This window comes from Chiloscyllium plagiosum, chromosome 37, assembly GCF_004010195.1.
Source record: "Chiloscyllium plagiosum isolate BGI_BamShark_2017 chromosome 37, ASM401019v2, whole genome shotgun sequence".
NCBI lineage: Eukaryota > Metazoa > Chordata > Chondrichthyes > Orectolobiformes > Hemiscylliidae > Chiloscyllium > Chiloscyllium plagiosum.
The window spans coordinates 20,753,355-20,764,027 of NC_057746.1; positions in this window are offsets into that span (position 1 = coordinate 20,753,355).

Below are 10,673 nucleotides of genomic sequence, written 5' to 3' on the forward strand. Positions count from 1 at the left end.
TAAACCGACTGCAATGTTTCAGACTCACTGGTGCAGAACTTTGAAGTGCAAATCTGAAGTGCGGCAGCCATATGATATACAAAATGTCCTATGTTCTTCGAAGAATGCAACAAGTAGCTTTCAAATGTTTACCGAAATCGAGTCACCAATAAGGAAAATAACAATGTAATTAAACCTCAAATCAACTTTTGTATCATCAAGGCATCCTGATGTTAACAGTGATACTCTGTGGAAATGTGTAAACTTCCTTCTGCTGTTTTACTTAAATTTTCCATGACGCATTTTACGTAGTATGGGGAAAGGCAATTCATGGTGTCATTTGAGAGCCAAAGGCTACAAAAAAAATTACTTCCTTACCACACTCTCGCAGATCTTCACTCAGCTTTTCTGCTTCTAAAAACAGAGAACAGCACTATCAGCTCATTTAGTTTGATGCGAGCGAACATTTTCCCTCGTCGAAAATTATCAATTGAGCAAAGACCTAACTTATTCATCTCAAAAAGTCAACAGTGAAGGGGTAAGTTTCTTCACTGTGGAAGTGTGATCAAATCCTATTCACATTCATTGTACAAAAAAAAACTATCCCCCTTGCAGTTTTAGTCTGGATACCAATGGAAATTTCCATACAATCTCATAAGAAAAGGCGAAGTTCAGAAGATGCAAATTAGATATTTATGAAAACTCATTTCACACGTTAAATTTTGTTGTATCACAAAGTAGAAATTTGCCTCGGCTATGAGCACAGAGACAATTAAAAATAACATTAAAAAAATTGGTAGATCACACAGATATTGTATTAATGCCTGTTTCTTGCCATACAGATGAATCATGTATTCTTTCATGCATAGTAGCAGCTGAGCCTGATTTAAAGCTGACACTGCCTTGGTTAGGCACGTGACAATGACCTCCAAAGTTCAGGGCAGGAGGAAAAGTTCCTTGTTTCATTGAAGCTGTCACCCATCTTAAAAGTGACTGAAATAATGACAAACCTGTTGGGGCAAAAATGGAATTCAAACATCTGATCATTCACGAAAGGTAGTCGATATCTTTGATTAATAATTGGCGAGTACACCATAAGGAAGACAGAGGGCAACTTCAGTCAACGAAGGAGGAGCCATGAACCCAGTTAGTCTGAAGTGAACATCGGTGTCTGGAAGCAGATAAACTGTAAGCCACAGCTTTTTTTGAATATCGTTTGATTTTAATTGATTTGATAAATATAAGGCATTCTGTCAAACTTATTAAAACATACTTGCACATCTCCAATGGATCTTCTAATGGGCTGGAAACATTTGAATTTTTTTCTTGCGGCAGTTGGAGTGGGAGGAGCGACATCGATGACCAGAGGCCTGGCGGGAAGGTAAATTTTAAAAGGTACAAAGGTTAACCTCATGTGTAGGCGGACCGCACACGAACCAGGACAGACACTGCTGGGTAAGTGAGGCTTTATAGTTGGGCGGTTGCTTTACCCCAAGCACTTCTCGAGTAGTGTCTCCCACCCGTCCTTCTCCTTTAACCAAAAGAAATGGTTCTGTGCGCCAATTGGTAAAGTAACTGGTTTCTTTTTTTTTTAGTTTTTCAGTCAGCTCGTTGGGAAATTAGAATAGTGGGAATGGAGGTTAGGGCAGAATGTGGGAGGTAAGGGCCACCAGTAGTGTCCCTGCTAACCGCATCTGTAGGAAGTGCACCGAACTCTAGCTCATCGAAAATCGCGCTAAGGAAATGGAGCTGGAGCTGAATGAACTTCGAATCATTCGGGAGGTGGAGGGGGTTATTGAGAGGAGCTACAGAGAAGTAGTCACGCCTCAGGTAAAAGAAGAAGGTAGATGTGTTAACATCAAGGAACAGAAAAGGAATCGGCAGGCAGTGCAGGGATACCCTGTTGCCATTCCCCTCAACAACAATTATACCGTTTTGGATACTGTTGGGGGTGATGGCTTACCAGGGGTAAGCAATGAGGCACAGGTCTCTGGCACATAGAGGAAGGGAGAAGAGGAGCAGAGCATTAGTCATTGTGGACTCCATAGTTGGGGGATAGATAGGATGTTCTGTGGGAAGGAGAGAGGCTCACATTTGGTGTGTTGCCTCCCAGGTGCCAGGGTTCATGATGTCTCTGATCATGTTTTCAGGATCCTTGAGGGGGAGGGAGAGCAGCCCTAAGTCGTGGTCTACATAGGAATCGATGACACAGGTAGGAAGAGAGATGGGGATTTAAAGCAGAAATTCAGGGAGCTAGGATGGAAGCTTAGAGCTCGACAAACAGAGTTGTTATCTCTGGATTGTTGCCTGTTCCATGTGCTAGCGAAGTGAGGAAGAGGGAGAGAGATGAGTTGAACACATGGCTACAGGGATGGTGCAGGAGGGAAGGTTTTGGATTCCTAGATAATTGGGGCTCTTTCTGGGGTAGTGGGACCCGACAAACTGGATGGTCTTTACCTGAACCAGAGGGGTACCAATATCCTGTGGGGGTTAGGGGTGGGGTGGGGGAAGGAATTTGCTAATGCCCTTCAGGTACACTTAAACTAATCAGCAGGGGGATGGGAATCTAAACTGTAGTTCGAATATACGGGAGGATGAGAATAGTGAAGTCAAAACTAAGATTTCAAGATCGAAAGAAGGTACTGGCAGGCAAGACGTTGGTTTGACGTGTGTCTAATTCAACATCAGGAGCATTTGGAATAAAGTGGGCGAACTTGCAGCATGGGTTGGTACCTGGGACTTCCATGTTGTGGCCATTTCAGAGACATGGGTAGAGCAGGGACAGGAATGCTTATCACAGATTCTGGGATTTTGATGTTTCAGTAAGAACAGAGAAAATTGTAAAAGAGGGGGAGGTGTGGCACTGTTAGTCAAGGACAGTATTACAGTTGCAGAAAGAACGTTTGAGGACTCATCTACTGAGGTAGTATGGGCTGAGATTAGAAACAGGAAAGGAGAGGTTATTCTGTCAGGAATTTTCTATAAAACTCCAGGGATGTAACGGATAGAATAGCAAAGATAGGAGTGAGAGTGGCAGGGTAGTTGTTATGGGGAACTTTAACTTTCCAAATATTGACTGGTAATGCTATAGTTCAAGTAGTTTAGATGGGTCAGTTTTTGTCCAATGAATGCAGGAGGGTTTCCTGACACAGTATGTAGTCAAGCCAACGAGGGGCGAGGCCACATTAGATTTGGTGCTGGCTAATGAACCCGACCAGGTGTTAGATTTGGAGGTAGGTGAGCATTTTGGTGATAGTGACCACACTTCAATTATGTTTACTTTAGTGATGGAAAGGGATAGTTCTATACCGCAGGACAAGAGTTATAGCTGGGGGAAAGGCAACTACGATGCGATTAGGCATGATTTAAAATGCATAGGATGGAGAAGGAAACTGCAGGGGATGGGCAAAAGAGAAAAGTGGAGTTTATTCAATGACCAGCTACTGGTGGTCCTTGATAAGTATGAACTGATCAGGTAGGGAAGAGGTTGTGAAGCATGGAAGCCATGATTTACTAAGGAAGTTGAATCTCTCCTGAAGAGGAGGAAGAAGGCTTATGTTAGGATGAGACGTGATGGCTCAGTTAGGGCACTTGCGAATTACAAATTAGCCAGGAAAGACATAAAAAGAGAGTGAAGAAGAGCCAGGAAGGGACACGAGAAATCATTGACGGTTAGGATCAAGGAAAACTCTAAGGTTTTCTATAGGTATATCAGGAATAAAAGAATGACTAGAGTAAGATGAGCACAAGTCAAGCATAGTAGTGGAGAGTTGTGCGTGGAGTCAGAGGAGATAGGGAAAGTGCTAAATGAATATTTTTCATCAGTATTCACACGAGAAAAAGACAACGTTGTCGAGGAGAATACTGAGATACAGTCTACTAGACTAGATGCGATTGAGGTGCATAAGGACGAGGTCATAACAACTATGCAAAGTGTAAAAATAGATAAGTCCCCTGGGCTGGATGGGATTTCCTGGAATTCTCTGGAAAGCCAGGGAGGAAATTGCTGAGCCTTTTGCTTTGATCTTTATGTCGTCATTGTCTACAGGAATAGTGCCAGAAGACTGGAGGATAGCAAATATTGTTCCCTTGTTCAAGAAGGGGAGTAGAGACAACTCTGGAAATTATAGACTTGAGAGCCCTACTTCGGTTGTTGGTAACGTGTTGGAAAGGGTTGTAAGAGATAGAATGTATAATCATCGAGAGATGAAGAAGTTGATTAGGGATAGTCAAGACGGTTTTGTGAAGGGTAGGTCATGCCTCCCAAACCTTATTGAGTTCTTTGAGAATGTGACCAAAATAGTGATGAGGGTGAAGTGGTTGCTGTGGTTTACATGGATTTCAGTAAGGCATTTGATCAGGTTCCTCATGGTAGGCTATTGCACAAAACATGGAGGCATGGGATTAAGGTTGATTTAGTGGCTTGGATCAGAAATTGGCTAGCTGAAAGAAAACAGAGGGTGGTGGTTGAATGGAAATATTCATCATGGAGTTCAGTTTCGAGTGGGGTACTGCAAGGATCTGTTTTGGGCCCACTATTGTTTGTCATTTATATAAATGACCTGGATGAGGACATGGAAGGATGGGTTAGTAAATTTGTGGATAACACTAAGTTCGATAGAGTTGTGGATAGTGATGAAGGTTGTTGTAGGTTACAGAGAGATATAAATAAGCTGCAGAGCTGGGTTGAGAGGTGGCAAATGGAGTTTCATGCAGAAAAGTGTGAGGAGATTCACTTTGGAAGGAGTAACACGAATGCAGAGTACTGGGCTAATGATAAGATTCTTGGTAGTGTCGATGATTAGAGATATTTCGGTGTCCAGGTACATAGATCCTTGAAAGTTGACACCCAGCTTGATAGGGTTGTTAAGAAGGTATATTATATATTAGCTTTTATTGGTAGAGGGATTGAGCTTCAGAACAATGAGATCATGCTGCAGCTGTACAAATCTCTGGTGCAGCCACATTTGGAATATTGCATACAGTTCTAGTCTCCACATTGTAGGAAGGATGCTGAAACTTTGGAAAGGGTTCAGAGGAGATTTACTAGAATGTTGCCTGGTATGGAGGGAATGTCTTACTTGGAAAGGCTAAGGGACTTAAGGCTGTTTTTGTTACAAAGAAGAAGGTTGAAAGGCGACATAATTGAGACATATAAGGTAATCAGAGGGTTAGATACGTTGGACAATAAGAGCCTTTTCCCTTGGATGGCGATGGCTAGCAAGAGGGGGCATAGCTTTAAGTTGAGGGGTGATAGATACAGGACAGATGTCAAAGATATTTTCTTTACTGAGAGAATATTAAGGGCGTGAAACGCACTGCCTGCAACAGTAGTCGATTCGCCAACTTTAAGAGTATTTAAATGGTCACTGGAACGGCACGTGGACAATAATGGAATAGTGTAGGTTAGATGGGGTTCAGATTCGATAACTTCGACGGCCAAAGGGCCTGTACTGCACTGTAATGTTCTATGTTCTATGTTCGAGATTGGCTCTCTCAAATCAGTTCACGATTTGTAAAACCACAGAGGATACTGCAAAATCTCAGCGCCTGGGAGCCAGGTTTGATCCCAACCTCGGGTGACTGCCTGTGTAGTAAATGTAGAGTGTCAGGGGAATTGATCTGGGTGGGTCCGTGTGGACTTGTTGGGCTGAAGGGCCTGTTTCCACACTGTAGGGATTCTATATTTTTGATTGATGATCGGAATGGGCTCTTTCTGCATTTTAGGTGTTCTATGATTCTATTTATTTGAGGTTGCTCTAACAGTTGGCAGATATCTAATGCCTGTTTTCGAGACTGCAGTAAGAGAAACAAAAAGCATTATTCTGTCAGTGGATCTTGTAACAAACTTTGACATAATCAATTGTGCAGAGAAACCTAGAATCTTTTGACTAACATCAGACCTCGATATATTTGGATCCCATATAAACTGCAAGACATTTTTTCCACCGTTGTCTTTAACATTGTCAGTTTGTCTTATCTTTAAAAAAATCAATAATTGATTGTACTGTGCTGTATTTTACCATTACTGAAATATTCTGCAATATGGTAATATTGTTTTACAGAAAATTATACTGCGAACTTGAGGTTATATACCTGAGGTCTTTTGTCTCAGTTTTGTCACTGTAACAGAAAAGAATGGTTCATATCAATTGTCTCTACAACGCATCAATGAAAGGGAAGCTTGCCACCAATCAGATGGAACGATTTGAATCCCTTTCCACAGTTAACCTAATTGAAAGTACAATAACTAAACATAATACTCTGGAATGTACAAAGTAACTGCGGAGTGACCCTTTGCTTTTTCACTCAGAGACAAATGGAACTGAAACAAAAAGAATTTTGATGATGAAGTACAAAACAGTATTATTTTTAAAACTTGCTTCATGGAGTGCCATTCAGGAAATTCTCTATGTACCCTGCCTTATTCACGACTCATCACACTGGTATAATTTATCATTAATATCGATGAAGGTGGCGGTGGCAGTTACCATTTCTTTTATTGTCAGTGATGTCATAACCGATAATGCAAATATCAAAAATTGTGTAGTTCTTAGAAGAAGCCAGCAAACCAGAATGTTCATGCTGCACCTCAGCAACAAGATAAAGCTTTACTTCAGTTGTAAGTCATTAATTCTTAAGGCGAATTGTCAGTGATTTCAGAAAATTAGAAAACCATGTTTAAATATCATTTTATTACTTACGACAGTCATTGCAAGTCTGAGAATCTGAAACAGATGTTATGCACGACAATATAATAAGGTTACAGAGCTTTATTTTTGACAAAAACAGCAAAATGTGATATGGAACAATTGGAGCAGGTGAAAGGAAGATTTTTGTTTACAATTTTACCTGATTCCTTCTCACGAAGTTTATCTTCTAAACACACAAAAATAAATCATGGGTTTGCGTGGGAAGTGTACAACTTGGATATAGCTTCATTTGCACTTCCAGGGCACAGATCAGGTTGCATATGCCTTATAGGTTCTCCGTGAGTTGAACTCAATATAAAATCAATGTAATTAAGTTGGTTTTATAACGTGTCTTCAGCCAGTGAAGACAAGAAAGTATCCTGACTTGAATGAATAAATAGTGAATGGTCTCACTTCCTAACATATGAATGCTCCAGAAGAGTGGGTAGCAATTCGTTTGGGCAGTTGCACAGTTCGTGCCTCTTAGACAAATGTTCAAGAGGTTGGAATGGAATATCAGTCGGTGAATATAATGGGTGATCAAAGACATACCACCACCTGTTGTGGGTACAAACGAAGACGAACTTAATATTTTTCAATCTGTTTAATTCGAATACGTTCACTCATAAGAACTGTCTGCATTTCAAGGAGGGAAATCTGCCATCCACACCTAGTCTGACCCCTATATTACTGCATATGTATAGCAGTGTGGTTGACTCTCAACTGCTCTCTGAAATGGATGAGCAAGCCATTTCTGAGAGCAAGCCGCAAAGTCTCAACAAAGAAATGAAATGCTGGAGATGCTAGTTTCCAAGGTAAACAAGCAGGAGGCTGGAAGAAACGTTGACTTCTCCACCTCCTAATGTCACCTGGTTTGTTGTGTTCTTCCAGCCTCCTGTGTGTCTATTATAGACTAGTCACGTTATACTCACGGAGTTATATGTTACACAAAATGTCTCATAACCACCATCACGGTCTCTGGATATGTCCTGTCTCAACAGCGGGACGGAGGCAATGGCATAGTGCTGTGCAGCTGAGGGAGGGGCTTGGTGGTGGGAATTGCCCTAAGAATCCTCAACGTTGAGGCTGGACTCTCGCTGCTTCTAGTTAAACCATGTCAAGAAAACAAACTGCTGATTGGCACATACCATCTTCCCTTGGACGAAGAATTAGTAATCAACCCCATTGAAAAACATTTGGAGGAAGCACAGACCGTGGCGAGGGCGCAAAATGTACCCTGGGCGGGACTTTTTAATGCCCACCAACAACAGTGTTTCTACTGCAGTACTACTATTATAACTGGTAGGATTCCAAAGAACACAGCTGCTAGATTGGGTCTCAACAGAGGGTGAGGGAATCGACAGAGGGCAAAACATACCTGAATTCACCCTTACTAACATGCTGGTTACAGATGCATCTGTCTTTGACAGTATAGATAAGACTAATTGTAGCATAGTGCTTGTTGACATGATCTCCCGCCTTCTCATTGAGAATACCCTCCATCGTATTGTCTGACACTATTATCGTCCTAAATGTGGTAGACTTCAAACAGATCTTGCAACTCAGGACTGGCCATCAATGAGCCACTAACAGCAGCAAGATTGTATTTCATCACAATCTGCAATCGCATGACCCAGCATATCCCCTACTCAATCATGACCATCATAATAGTGAGTAACTCTGGTTCAATGCAGAGTAGAAGATGGCATGACAGAAGCAGCAGCAGACATAACTAAACATGAGATGTCAATCTGATAAAGCTCCCAATCGAATTGCATGCCAATCGGTATTAGCAACAATTGAAACACAAAATTAAGCGATTCCACAACCAACTAATCAGATATAAGCTTTGCATTCTTTTGTGAATGGCGGTGGCCATTTCAACAACTTACTGAAGGAAGATGCTCCACAAATGTTGCCATATTCAATTATGGACGAGTCCAATGAATCAGTGCGACAGATAAGACCAAAGTATTCGCAGCAATCTTCAGTCAGAGGTGCCAAGTGGATGATCCATCTCAACCTCCTCTAGAGGTCCTGAGCATTAGTCTCCCAGTTTTCAGCCAAATCGATTCACTCCACTAGAAATCAACAAACGGTTAGAGGCATTGGATAATACGAAGGCTGTGGGCCATGACAACATTCTGCCAATAGTACCGAAGTCAAGTGCTCCAGAAATTACGTCCCTATTAACCAAGGTGTTCCAGTACAGCTATAACATTGGCTTCTACTCGACAATGTGGAAAGTTATATGCGCATAAAAGGAGGCCAAATCCAACTGATCAATTACTGCACACCAGTCTGCATTTTATCATCAATAAACCGATCAAAGGTGTAATCAATACTGCTATCATGCAGCATCTGTTCAGCAATAAGCTGCTGAGTTATCCACAGTTTGTGTTCAGCCAGTGCCTCTCAGTTCCTGACCTCATTACAGCCTTGGTTTAAACATGAGCAAAAGAATTCCACAGGTGAGATGAGAGAGACAGCTCTTGATATCAAAGTCGCAATCAACCAAGTGTGGCATCAAGGAACCCTAGCAAAATTGGAATCAATGAATAAAGGGGCACCATCTCCACTGGTTGCAATTATATCTGAAGATATTTGAAGCTGTTGGAGGACAGCTGTAGGATAACTGTGCAGGAATTCCTCAGTGTAGTGTTCTCGGTTCAACCTTTCTCAGCTGCTTCATCAATGACCTTCCTTTGTCATGAAGTCAGAAGTGGGGATGTTCACCCATGATTGAGCAATTTTCTTCATCATTCATGACTCCTCAAATACTGAAGCAGGCCATGTTTAAATGCAAGAAGGTTTTGACAATACACAGTCTCTGGCTGACAAGTGACAAGTAACATTCGCACCACAAAAATATCAGGCTATGACTATCTTCAAGAAGAGCTAATGTAACCAAAGCCCCTTGACATTCAATGATACGTCCATCACGGAAGCTGCAATTGTCAACAACATTGAAGTTACTGTTGATCAGCAACTCAGCTGGATTCGCCACATACACACAGGTTGAGAGTAGAAATACTGCACACACAACACATTCCTGACTTCCGAAAGCCTGTCCATCTACATGGTACAAATCAGCAGTGTGATGGAATACTCACCACTTGATCTGGATGGCTGCAGCTCCAAAAGTACTCAAGAAGCTTGACACCATCAGCCTGATGTTTGGTACTGCATCCAGGAACATCCATTCCCTCCATCACCGATACTAAGTAGCAGCAATATGCACTATCTACAAGATATTCTGCAGAAATTCATCTTAGATCTCAGACATTACCTTCCAACCCCACAAACTGTTCCATCTAGAAGAACAAGGGCATCAAATACGGAGGAACACCACCACCTCTAAGGTCTCCTCCAAGCCACTCAGTATCCTGACTTGGAAATATACTGCTGTTCCTTCAATGTTTCTAGGTCAAAAGTTTGGACTTCCCTCCCTGTTGTTGTGGTTCTGTTCGCCGAGCTGGAAGTTTTTGTTGCAAACATTTCGTCCCCTGCCTAGGCGACATCCTCAGTGCTTGGGAGCCTCCTGAGCGCTTCTTTGATGTTTCCTCCGGTGTTTATAGTGGTCTGTCCCTGCCGCTTCCGGTTGTCAGTTTCAGCTGTCCGCTGTAGTGGTTGATATATTGGGTCCAGGTCGATGTGTTTGTTGATGGAGTTTGTGGATGAATGCCATGCCTCTAGGAATTCCCTGGCTGTTCTCTGTCTGGCTTGCCCTATGATAGTAGTGATACATCAGGAGCATCTCGGAACTGACAGCCAGACTACTGCGACCCTTAGGACTCATAACGGCACACAAACCAACAGCCACACTCAGACAACAACTCACCAGAACGAAGGACCCAATACCCAACATGAGCAAAACTAATGTAGTGTACAAAATACCATGCAAAGACTGCACAAAACACTATATAGGACAAACAGGAAGACAGCTAACAATCCGCATACATGAACATCAACTAGCCACGAAAAGACACGACCAGCTATCCT